The 10991-nt window shown below is 38.1% G+C and overlaps 1 long non-coding RNA gene across 2 annotated transcripts; it reads left to right on the top strand.

The window, feature by feature from the left end:
• Positions 1-375: 375 nt before the first annotated feature.
• LOC114914368 (uncharacterized) lies at positions 376-10453 on the top strand. 2 transcript variants are annotated; one of them, XR_012142750.1, is made up of 3 exons: positions 376-3381; positions 9090-9518; positions 9657-10453. It is a non-coding gene; the product is annotated as an uncharacterized lncRNA (long non-coding RNA). The 2 variants fall into 2 exon arrangements; XR_003801393.2 differs by lacking the exon at positions 376-3381 and having other exon boundaries at positions 3388-9518.
• Positions 10454-10991: the final 538 nt, after the last annotated feature.

Raw genomic sequence — 10991 nt, 5'->3', positions numbered from 1 at the left:
TCCGATCCGACCCATATACACCTATAAACATAAGCTTTTATTAATTTATATGATAAGAAATTTCCACAACAATATATTTATCAATATATTTTTCATAATAAAAATATGCAAATAATAAAATCTATATGTTTTAGAAAAGACAACATTAAAACAGGGGAAAGAAAGCAAATTCTAATCAAATGTAAAGTTTCATGAACCCTAAACACCAGAAATAACTCAAATATGAACCATATCTAAACGGTTCGTGTCTCTATAGCTTGTGCAATCCATCAAAGATGACCGTTTGGTGATGGATGGTCAAGATTTGTAAGTACCCATCCTCGCGGAATATGGGGTGCGGCCAACGGTACTGGACATCGATGGATGGGACTCGATTTCGGAAGCTCCACCAGAATGGCTCCTTCCCTTCCGGTCTTCCCTCTCGTCTCCTCATCAGCCCAGTATCTCTCTTTTGCTTTTACTTCATCTCAACCGTCGGCCAATCAAATCGCATCAGTAATCGTCCTTTCTGGCGCATCACATGCATTCTCATCGTTCGGAGAAACGCCAAACTCTAATATTTGTTGTGTATGAAAGCCCCCCTCCACTTCCCGCGAACCAATCGAGTCCGTAGGGTCGGTGGCTTGCTTGGTGCTCCCTCGAACTGCCCCCTTTTACGATGTCCCCGGTGGCCGTTGGATCTTTCACTTCTCGCTTTGAGTGCTGTTCAGACGGATGGATGATGGAGGTCGGAGTGGTTTGAGTTCTGTGCGGTGATCCGTTGGTGGATTCGCGTGGAGGAAGGGGAATCCTTCTTTCACACGAAAGATACAACCGGAACCCTCTCTGGTGTTTGTGGAGGCAATGATGATGAAAGCTCTTCAGACCCCTCCGGTGTTTTTTCCTTCTTTTTGATAACCATTGCTTGGCTGCTTGGATGGTCTGCTGGTCTGCAGACAACCGTTGCTGCAATGATTCGTTTGAGGAATAGTGCAGGAGGAGGGAAGATGGATCAAAGGCGAGTCTGAGCCTCTACTTGCTTGTTCCAACCTTTTCATCTTCTAAGATAAGTATCCTGTTTGTTTCTCTATTCTGTTTTTTTTTTCAAAATTTTGTTACATCTGTGATTTCTCTATTCTTTTTTGTTCTTAGAAAAAATTCCATTTCACTGCCATGATGCCTTCCAAAACCCTTTTTTCAATATACAAGTCAAAACTCTATGAAATACGAGTCTATATCTACATACACTACATTAAGAAGAGTCCACAGCTCTCCCAGGCCGCCAAATGTCAAATATTGCTCCCGTTCTTCCCGTAGCTTCCCCATCCCCCTCCTCGACGGGGAGCACATCGGGAAGAGGGCGGTGGAGAGAGAAGATCATGAACATGTGGGCGGACGAGACGCCGATGCCCTTGACCATAGTGAGCTTGGCGAAGACGGAACGGCCGTCAATGGCAACGGTGGAGGGAGGCATCGAAGAGGATGCTGTTGTGGGTTCTGAACTCTCCCTATCCAGTTAAAAAAAAAAAAAAAAATCTTTGTGCACCGCCGGCGGTGTAGAAAATCTGACGTGGAGTGCACTGCCTTGCCCGATTGGTCCACGTAGCCACCACTTTCCAACGTGCATTTTTTTTCAATTGAAATTTTGAACGGCGAAAATACCTCTCCTCTTTGGTATACGGACAACCACTGGAATGATTTGTTTGAGGAATAGTGCAGGAGGAGGAAAGATGGATCAAAGGCGAGTCTGAGCCTCTATTTGCTTGTTCCCAACCTTTTCATCTTCTAAGATAAGTATCCTGTTTATTTCTCTATTCTGTTTTTTACGAAATTTTGTTACGTTTATGATTTTTCTATGATAGAGTCATGCAAATATGGAGTAACTTCTTTAGACTTTTTTACATTTTTTTTACCGGATTTTGTTACATTGATGTTTAGCTATTCTTTTTTGTTCTTTGAAAAAAAAGTTCGGTTTCACTGCCGTGATGCCATCCAAAACCCTTTTGTCAGTATACAAGTCTTCTCTCTGGGAAAATTAAGATCAAAAGATGGTTGAAAGACAATGTTATTTTGGAAATCATGCCATAGCAAATCTCAACAGGGAACTAGTCTCCTAGGTATCTTATTTTTGACATTACGTTTAAATGCATTCATATCTTTGTCTTGCTCTCTCTTCTCGAGGCAATGATGATGAAACCTTGGAGTTGAATAGCATGAGAAAGGCCTTATTCATGCATCCACATGACAGTTCAGAAAGGTGGAACTTAGCCTAGTGCAAGTATCACACCATGGATTTGGTATCATATTCATATTATCATGAGAACAGAACTCCATAAATTGAAAATTTTGGAGCCAAAGAATAATCCTTTCTATCAGACATAGCCCAAACCCAACAAAATATCATGCCTCTACCAAGATTAAGCTCTCAAAACCTCAAGGGACCAACTCACACCACGACAACTCACACAAAATCCGATATGCTCGAGAAAAAAGCCCAATCAGAACCTATGAAATCCCCTCTGATGTCCTTCAGATGCTCTCCTTCCTCGCAGATCTCTGACAAAGAGAATGAAATGAAAAGAAATGAAGCAACAAGAAAAAAGAATGATCAATCTATGTAGGAAAAGGTCATACCTTTCAATTTTTTCTGTCTATCCTTTGTGTTCGTTGATTTTTTTCCATTGGGTTTCCCCCAGTTTGCAGCAATGCTCATTTACAATGGTGGCAGCCAGCTTGGATGGTCTGCTGCTTTGCAGATAACCACTGCTAGCCATGCATTCAAAAAAGTGATGTGAGTGCAATATCTGACAGACCAAAAGTGAATCTGAGCCTCATCTTCCCCCGCTCTTTCATTTTTCAGAACTAAGCCCTTGTTCACTTTTCCACTACTTTTTCAAATTTTCACTGTTTTTAAATTTTTCAATGTTCAAAATATTTATCTGAAATGATTTGTAGTTTTTTGGTTTCTGTTTCATCTTTTTCTTGATGTTGAAGTTGGATCCCAAGTCGACCCAACCCTTTTGCAGCCCCTATGTCATTTGTTGAGGTATGAAAGCTCCAGAGAGATACATTAGGGTTGGTGATTTGGTGCTTCCCTGAGTTGTCCCCTCTTTGTTATAAGCTGAACTAAAATTCTATATAGTTCCCTCGATAGTGATGGTTGTCTACCAGTTAATGAACTGGAGATCATCCGAACTCGGCTCTTAAACCTCATACCTCTCTCTCTATGTATGTCTTGCTCTATCTTTTGTCTGGAGGCAGTGATGATGAAGCTCTTTTACATTCCTCCCTTATTTTTCTTTTGTGACTATTGTGAGGTTGCTTGTATGGTCTGCCACTCGACAGACAACCTCTACAGCCATTTGTTAACAAAGAATGCAGAAGTGGGATGACGGATCAAAGGTAAATATGAGCCTCTCTCACTTGTCCGTATGCTTTTTATGTTCTGAGATCAGCACCCTCTTTATTATTCTGTTCATTATTCCTGAAATGATTCTTTTCTTGATGATATTTTTGTTTTGAAATCATTCAAATCGGGAGTGATCTGTTGAAGTTTTTTTCATCAAGGAGTTTATAATGTTTTTGTAGGGTTTTGTCACAATGATATTTGTCTTCTTTATTTTTCTTGGAATTGCCTCTACATTCCAATTGGCATTAAATTCTTTTTTTGAGTATAGAAGTCTTTTACTTTCTAACAATTTAAGATAACAAAATGGTTGAAAGAGAACCTTAGAAATCATGCCATAACAAATGTCAATGGGAAAGTAGTCTTTGAGGTACTATTCATGAAAGATACAATGTGGCAACAGGTGAAGTGAATGTTTTAAAACAACATAAAGAAAAGATAAAACAGGAAAAGAAACTTTAGTCTAATTAAGCTGAATTTTTGCAAATCCTAAACTTAATTGATATGGTGCCGGTGCATCTTTCTTTCCGTATTCAGTTCGACAAGTAGTCTGGAAATGGATGGCCAGGACTCTTAAGAAGCTCTTTGGTAAGAGGGTGTGTGCTCATTATAACATTATAAGATCAGTGCCTGAGATACTAGTATTTTGTTCCTATTCGGACTCTGAACCTAATGCTTTTTATTTAATCAGGGTGTTGCTTTTTTCTTATCTTTCAAGAAAATTTTCATTTCTGCTACCACTCAAATAGCAATAAAAATATTTTTTGGTTCATTAAAAGAAATCTTATTATTCGTGAAAATTTCAGATTGCAAGTTATCTTGAACAAAAAGCATTTATCAATTCATGACAAGCAATAGTATTATAGTACATAAAAACAAGAAATTTCAACAACAAAGTATTCATCCATGTATTTTAATAGTAAAAATATGGCAATAATGCGATCTATAGAATTTTAGAAAATAAAAAGATTAAAACTAAGGAAAGAAAGCTAATTCTGATTAAATATGAAGTTTCATTAACCATGTTTAAAACAACTCAAAAATGAACCATATTTATATGGTTCTTGTGTCTATGTAGCATATCCAATTCATCAAAGATTAGGATGGTCGAGATTGGCAAGTATATATCCGTTGGAGACGAGATGCATGGTCAATGAGACCTGACATCGATGATGGGACATGTCGGGTATTGTAAGTTATAATGGTGTATTTGAAAAGAGCTGCCTTTCTCTTGATTTTGAAGCTCTACCCGTTCCAAATTAGGAAAAAAGAAAGACAAATACTAGGTCTCGATGGCACGTTTCTCTTTTCGCAATTTATAAAGTCTGTTCTTTTCTCAAATATAACTGTTGATATTGGTCCATAATTATTTATGGAAAGTTTATAATTTCATATCGATGATAATTTTATGTTTTAAGTTAAAAAAGGGATTTTGCTCTAAATGGGGGAAAAGGCTGAGTTAATAGAAATCTTCTGCTCTTCCTGCTCTTCCTTTCTGCTCTTCCTCCCTGTGACAAGAAATTTTTGCTTAATATTTCGGGTGTGGTTCTTTTCCATGGTACAATGAGAGAGCTCTTTTTCAAGAGGTTAGATGTTTTCTTCTTTATTTAGTTTACTCTGTTTATCATGTTTGTATGGTGGTTTTTGATATTATTTTCTAGTAAATTGCTTAATACATGTTGTTTAACAGAGGCTATTTTCCTTCAAATACTCAACCAAAGAAAGAACATTCCTGAAAATGCAAGTTGCAACTTGGATGGCCTGTTGATCAAGAGGCAACCAGTTGCGACGGGATTGTTCATTTGTATTTTATGGGAGCCGCATGGCGTCACTCTTTTAGCAAACTCCACTTGGGTTACCCTCACAATGCTCCTTCCCTTTCTACTTTCCCTCTCATACTCGCTAGCTCTTTTACTTTTGCTGTATCACAACCATCAGCCAGTCAAACTCAATGGATCATCAATCTATCTATCAAGAGCATAGTATGCATTCTCATCATTGGATGAAATGCCTAACTCTAATAGTTTGTTGAGGTACAAAAGCCTGAGAAATAAACATAGGGTCTGTGGCTTGGTTGGTGCCCCTTGAGTGGGTTCGGGTTGTATCTTTTGGGCAAAAAAGAGAGTTTGAAGTGCTTTGAGATCTATCTTGATGTCGCAAAAAAAAAAAATCAATCATTCTTTCGCATAAAAGATACAACCCAGAACCCCCGAGCTGCCCCACTTTTTGTTGCTTATTCCTTCGCACCCATCTAGGGCTGAACTGGATGAGATATGGATTGAATATCAGTATATCCATATCCATATTTTTTTTATTTGATGAATACAAATATGGATACAGATGTTAGTCGGATGCAACAAATTCATTCCTATATTTCTTTTAGATGGATATATATACAAATTGGATATGAAAAGTGTGGATATAAATTTGGATATAAGTTGAATAATTAAGCCTTATAACTATAGAATCAATGTCATTACTAAGTGGATAATAAATCAAATTAATAGCATGTTAATGTGGTTATATATTTTTCTTGAAAGTTCATGAGTGCTATATAAAATTAAATAAGGTTATAGATAGAATTGGATATTTGGATATGGATTTGATAGTCCATATCAATATCTGTTTTTCTTTGATGGATATAGATATGGATACAAATATTAGTCAGGTGCCCTAATTTACATCCATATCCAGATAGATTCGTGAAAACGGCTTTGGATGGATATTATCCAATCGACTTTCACCCCTACGGCCGGGGGCTGTTGAATCATCCATTGCTTGCTTTGAGATCTTCATGGTGGGTGATCCAATGGTGGATTTACTCCAAGGTAGGTGAATCCTTCTTTCATGCGAAAGATAAAACCCTAATCCTTCTCTGTCTGTGTTCGGGCAGTGATGATGAAAGCTCTTTAGACCCCTCCTGTATGTATGTGTGTGTGTGTGTGTGTGTCTGTGTTCGGGCAGTGATGATGAAAGCTCTTTAGACCCCTCCTGTATGTATGTATGTATGTATCTATGTTTGTATGTGTATGTGTGCGCGCGCGCCTGTGCGCGGGCAGTGATGGATGAAAGCTCTTTAGACCCCTCCTGTATGTGTGTGTGCATGCATGCACGGGCAGTGATGATGAAAGCTCTTTAGACCCCTCTTGTATGTCTGTCTTTGTGTGCGCGTGTGCGTGTGTGCATGTTGGCAGTGATGATGAAAGCCCTTTAGACCCCTCATGTATCTGTGTGTGTGTGTGTGTGATGAAAGCTCTTTAGACCCCTCCTGTGCATGCATGCGTGCATGCGTGAATCCTTCTTTCACACAAAAGATACAATCTGAACCCCTCTCTGTGTTTGTGGAGGCAAGGATGATGAAAGCTCTTCAGACCCCTCCAGTGTTTTTTTTTTTTCTTTTTCTTTTCCTTTTTGGTAACCATTGCTTGGCAGCTTGGATGGTCTGTTGGTCTACAGACAACCGCTGCTGAAATGAGTCTTTTGAGAAATAGTTCAGGAGGGAGGATGGATGAAAGGCGAATCTGAGCCTCTACTTGCTTGTTCACATCCCTTTCATCTTCTAAGATAAGTATTCTGTTTATCTCTATTCTGTTTTTCTGAAATTTTGTTATGTTTATGATTTTTCTATGATAAAGTTATGCAAATATGAAGTAACTTTAGAGTTTTTTACATTTTTTTGCAGGGTTTTGTTACATTGATATTTAGCTTTTCGTTTTTGTTCCAAAAAAAGGTTCAATTTCACTGCCACCCAAAATGATAAGAAATACCCTTTTTTCAGTATTCAAGTCTCTTCTGTGTGAAAATTAAGATCAAAAGATAGTTGAAAGACACTGTTATTTTGGAAATCATTCCATAGCAAATTGTGTTCCAGTTCCACAAGATTTTAACCTAAAACATAGAATAACATAAATAAATAAATAAAATGATTACTAACATGCTATGCTGATTTTGTGATGTCAATTTATTAAAGCCACACCTACAGATTTTGATGTCCATAGCTACTGCTAACCATTAATAACACAGAATTTAGAAAAGTACCACTTTGTTTTCTTTGATGCCCATTTGTAATGACTGATATATACATCAAAAAGAAGTGAAGAAATTGTTTTTTTTAAACTAAGTACAAGTTAAAATTACACCAGCCATCTCAATCAAATATTGGTTTCTCTGATTCAGAGCATGATTCCTACCCAACCTTTTAAAACAATTAGACCACCTCTTATCTCACAAAGCTAATGTTCAGGAAGTAAGGAAAAGGGCATGTTAAACCATGAGCCTTGAGTCTCTATCAATCTCGTTCTATGGTGGCCGGTGCAAAGCTACGATGACGTGCATTTGGACCTTAGAGTTGAATAGTATGAGAAAGGCCTTGTTCATGCATCCACATGACAATTCAGAAAGGTGGAACTTAGCCTAGTGCAAGTCTCACATCATGGATTTGGTATCATATGCATATGATCAGGAGAACAGAACTCCATAAATTGAAAATTTTGGAGCCAAAGAAGAATCCTTTAGATCAAAAATCCCACAAACCCCAGAAAATATCATGATTCTACCAAGATTAAGCTCTCAAAAACTCAAGGGACCAACTCACATCGCCACAACCCGCACAAAATCCCATATGCTTGAGAGAAAACCCCAATCGGAACCTAAGAAACCCCTCTGATCTTGCTCAGGTGCTTTCCTTTCCCACAGATCTCTGAAAAAGAGAATGAAACGAAAAGAAAAGAAAGATCAATCTATGTGGGAAAAGGTCTAACCTTCTAAGTTTTTCTTTCCTTTGTTTATGTTGATTTTTCCTATGTTTTCCTCTAATTTTTCCTTTGTGACTCTCAATCGGGTGGGAGGTGTGGAGCAGCTGAATAGGGAAGCTTAGACGATGGCTAGGGTTTTGTGTTTGGTGTTTATATATAAGAATTTAAAGGGTATAAATAAATTATCAATCAATTTAAAAAAAAATTGTTAACTGTACCTTATTTGTTAAGGTTTTCGGTAGGCTATCTAAAGATTTGGAGTTCAAATCCTCTCGTTCTTCTATTATGTATATATTTTATAGGGTTCAGGTAGCAGATACTTGAGAGGCAAATCCCAAACCCAAATATGTTTAAATTTTAAATTCCAAATCCTTCCCAAATCGTACAGGGTATTGCAAACAGATCCTATTAGGATTAGAGATGGGTCAGATATCCGAAAAATCCATCCAACTGGCATCGCAACAGTTAAAAGTCACACGGTCTCACAAAGATGTTGAGGAGAATCCAAAGGCTGTGATGATGAACCTACCAGCTATGTATGGGAGGGAGGGAAAGGGAGAGAGAGCTTGACTTGGCTCCACTTGTGTGGATCTTCATCATATTGGCCATTGTTTTTCCCATGCAGCAATGCCCGTTTACAATGGTGGCAGGCTGCTTGGATGGTCTGCTGCTTTGCAGGCAACCAGTGGCAAGCCATGCATTGAGAAAAGTGATGTGACTGCAATATCTGATGGGCCAAAAGTGAATCTGAGCCTCTGCTTCTTCCCATCTTTCTTCTTTTAGAACTAAGCCCTTGTTCACTTGTCCGCTGCTATTTCAGAATTTTCTTTTTTTTTTTCAAAATTTTTCCATGTTCAAAATGTTTATCTGAAATGATTTGTAGTTTATGGGTTTCTATTTCTTTTCTTCATGTCAAAGTTGGATCCTGACTCGACCTGACCCATTTGCAGCCTTTATGTCATTTGTTGAGGTATGAAAGCTCCAGGGAGAAATAAATAAGGGTTGGTGACTTGGTGCTCTCCCAAGTTGCCCCCCTCTTTGTTATAAGATGAACAAAAATTCTACAGAGTGCCTTCCATAGTGATGGTCATCTCCTAGGTCATGAACTGAGGATTGTCGGAACTCAGCTCTTAAACCCCATACCTCTCTCTATGTATGTCTTGCTCTATCTTTCTCTGGAGGCAGTGATGATGAAGCTCTTGTAGATTCCTCCAGTATTTTTCTTTTGTGACTATTGCGAGGTAGCTTGTATGGCCTGCCACTCCACTGACAACCTCTACTGCCATTTGTGGACAAAGAATGCGGAAGTGGGATGATGGTACAAAGGTGAATCGGAGCCTCTCCCCACTTGTGTCTGTCCTTTTTATGTTCCGAGATAGGTACCTTGTTTATTATTCTGTTCTTTATTCCTAAAGTAATACTTCTTTATGATATTTGTGTTTTGAAATCATGCAAATCAGAAGAGTTCTGTTGATTTTTTTTTTTTTTTGCTCAAGGAATTTATAATGTTTTTGTAGGGCTTTGTCACAATGATATTTGTCGTCTTTATTCTTCTCAGAACTGTCACTACCATCTAAATGGCATCAAATCCTCTTTTTTGAGCGTACAAGTCTTTTACTTGATTCGTGCTTCTAACCCAACTTGATTTGTGCTTGTCTCAAGTTGAATCTAGAGACATGCTCAAGCTGCTTGATTCATTGGACAGCTCTGTTTTCGGCCCAATCTTCTGCTCAGCTATGAGGCTTGACGGAGGGAACCAGGAACAGTTGGTCAGTTGGTGCTCTGGTGCAACCAAGAGCTGCCCTCTTCCACAATATGACATGGCTGTTATTTAAGACCTCTCTGTTTTGAATGCATTCCTCTCTTTATCTTGCTGTATCTTCTCTATTGAGGCAATGATGAAGCCTCTTTTCGACTCCTCTCTCTGTTTTCCTTTTGTGACAGTGCATGGCAGTTGGGATGGTCTATTTCTTCATAGACAACTGCTGCAGAGGAGTTGCAGCAGAAGGATGTGGGGATCTGTGCGAGTGTTTTAGTCCCACATCGGTTGTTTGTTTGGGAGGCTATAGCAGGGCAAGGACATATTTCATAACCTTCTAGCTAGACCATTTTGGGTGAGGTTTTTGGTCATTACAAAAGATGAATGATGGATCAAAGGCGAATCTGAGCCTCTCTATGTTTCTTAATTCCTTTATCTTTCCAAGATAAGGTGCCTTGTTTTTTAGTTTATTCTTTTCCAACTCTTGTTTGTCTATGATTCTTCTGTGTTTAAATCTTTCGAATTTGGAGTGATCTCTAGAAGATTTGGTTCCTATAGGTTTTCTCATTTTTTTTGTAGGTTTGCTAAAATTATTTATATCATTTTATCCAATAAAGGTTAATTTTCATTGCCACTCAAATGACACCACATTCTTTATTTTTTTCAGTATAGGAATCTTCTGTCTTGTGAAAATTTAAGATCACAAACTGTTTGAAAGATAAAATATTAGAAATCTTGCTAGTTCAAAATAGAAATGTAGTCAATCAGTAAATATTTTAAACAAAAAAAGATGACTGAAACGAGGAAATGTATGTTATGTGTAATTAATCTGAGTTTTTGTAAAACCTCAACTACTTGGTAGTGCATTTGTCAGGGGGCCATGTGATAAAGTTATGAATAGAAATGAAGATTCTGACATACAGTTCTTGTCATACATAGCAGATAAAGATTTTGGCACATGATTCTCATGCATCTCTCTTCATCTCTTTAGATAATCTCCCATATGATTCTTGGCAGATGAAGGTTTTGGCATTTGATTCTCGTGCATGTATCTTCATATCTCATCAGATAATCCTGCACGTGATTCATGGAT

This window comes from Elaeis guineensis, chromosome 7 (assembly GCF_000442705.2).
Source record: "Elaeis guineensis isolate ETL-2024a chromosome 7, EG11, whole genome shotgun sequence".
In the NCBI taxonomy this organism is placed as follows: domain Eukaryota; kingdom Viridiplantae; phylum Streptophyta; class Magnoliopsida; order Arecales; family Arecaceae; genus Elaeis; species Elaeis guineensis.
The sequence above is the reverse complement of the archived record's forward strand: the minus strand, read 5'-3'. Positions and strand labels throughout refer to the sequence as shown.